At 29.0% G+C, this 2,003-nt stretch overlaps 1 non-coding gene across 1 annotated transcript; it reads left to right on the top strand.

Annotated features, from left to right (window-relative positions):
* The first annotated feature begins 771 nt into the window (after nt 1-771).
* TRNAC-GCA (transfer RNA cysteine (anticodon GCA)) lies at nt 772-843 on the top strand. Its single transcript has one exon. It is a non-coding gene; the product is annotated as a tRNA-Cys (tRNA).
* Nucleotides 844-2,003: the final 1,160 nt, after the last annotated feature.

Below are 2,003 nucleotides of genomic sequence, written 5' to 3'. Positions count from 1 at the left end.
ATTTCTACTACTTCTTGTTCTAAATCCTTATCAATAAAAGAACTTGTGTAGATAGGTTTAGGTTTGTCACCTTATTATGATAGTTTGATTTCTTCAAATGGATATTGAGCTTATAGTTTCCTCAATTCATCACATAATCCATTCTCAAAGCCTAAGAGTGTATTTTCAAAAATACTTTCAAGAACCTCTTCAATGTAGTCGTTGCAATGATCTTTAACAGGTTGTAACATAACTTGTTCACCTAAAAAAATTACATCATAATTTAGAATTTGATTCAAATTTGATAGACTTATCATATGATTGCTTCAAATTCAATCATGTGCTCACATTTACTTGGATGACAAAAATACAAAGCAAAAAAGATAAGGTCTAGTTGAGTATAAAGGGGAGTTCATATTATCATCAAATTTCTTCCGTAAAAGAGTATTATTTTCATACGTCTATATTGTTGATTATGGATAGAAACAATAGTGAGTTGGAATTCATGTCCAACCTAATTAAGACAAATGAAATTACTCTAATTTATCTCAAAAACAAATTTAATATAGTATAAATTAATTATAGAACTTCTTATGCACATTGCACATAAAATAGTATTATAAAAAAGGAAGCATGAAGATTTCTGCCATGGATGACAAGAAAGTAATCATTAAAAACATTCAAATTACTATACGAGAAAAGGTAAGATAGTAAATAAACAGGAAAGTATCAAACAAGGAAATTTAGGCGACTATTTTTACACAAGATTAATTGGATCAAAACATCATCATTGGGTCCATAGCTCAGTGGTAGAGCATTTGACTGCAGATCAGGAGGTCACCGGTTCGAACCCGGTTGGGCCCTTTTTAAAATAATTTTTTTTAAAAACAACCACATAAATTAAACATCTTCCGCGTAGGGTAAATAACACTTAAGTCATATCGCAAGAACCTCTAATTAAATTAGCCTAAATTTAGAATTAAAAAAAGAAGAGATTTTGAGTTCTGTTCAGACAATTTGGAATTACTAATTAAAAATATAAAACAAAGAAATTTAAAACCTAATCCTCTGTAAAAATCAATTGTTTTAACAATACTTAATCCATACTTATGATGGTCTTGACCATCAAAATTAAAAAGTTTGAATAAAAATTTTGATCTCCCTGTTATACTAATGTTACATATATATTTTAATTTTTTATAAAAAACTTATATGAAAATACAAATAAAATAACATATAGTTATATATTTTCAAAGATACTATGGTAATTTTGGCGGGACGGGGGATATGTCCCCCGTCTCCGTCCTCGAAGTTCCCTAGGGGATTTTGTTCCCCGTACCCGTACCCGCTCAGGGGGAATTTCCTTATCTTTGGAGTCTCAAACAGAGAAATTTCTATACGGATCACTGCTAGAGGATGCAAATTGACATCTCTGTTAAGAAATCAAGCCTCGTAAAGCTACAACCTATGAATTCTGGCATAAGAAACAATATTCTGCCAAAATAAAATCCTATCAATTCTTTTAGCATTTGAATTAAGAATTAAAATAACAATATAATTAAATAATAAAAAAATAGAATCAATGAAATAACATTAAAACCTCATGGTCTTGACGAAAATGTGGATCAATCCTTAGTTTAGCTTGCCATGAGAAGAAAAATAAAGCTTTGTTCTCAAGTTCTATTGCAAATTCATGTTTTGTTTTATGACCCTCCAATTCTACTAAAAAACAAAAAAAGTATCTATTTGACATATAAATTGACCCAAAACATATTTTTATTAGCAAGACTTCAATTTTGGTCATGAAAACTGAATATTTAACTTATCATCATTATAGACTAGTATCTGACATCAACATAAAACTTTAGTTTTTTCTCGTAATTTTCCAACGCAGACTCATACTTGTCAATATGATACTCATAGCTAGCTCAAGTTATGATTTGCATATCGAGCAAGTACCAAAATATAATTTACTTGAAAAATAAGTAAAAAGAAATAAAATAAAAATCAATTATAATCAAAGT

Source organism: Vicia villosa, unplaced genomic scaffold, assembly GCF_029867415.1.
Source record: "Vicia villosa cultivar HV-30 ecotype Madison, WI unplaced genomic scaffold, Vvil1.0 ctg.001882F_1_1, whole genome shotgun sequence".
In the NCBI taxonomy this organism is placed as follows: Eukaryota; Viridiplantae; Streptophyta; class Magnoliopsida; order Fabales; family Fabaceae; genus Vicia; species Vicia villosa.
The sequence above is the reverse complement of the archived record's forward strand: the minus strand, read 5'-3'. Positions and strand labels throughout refer to the sequence as shown.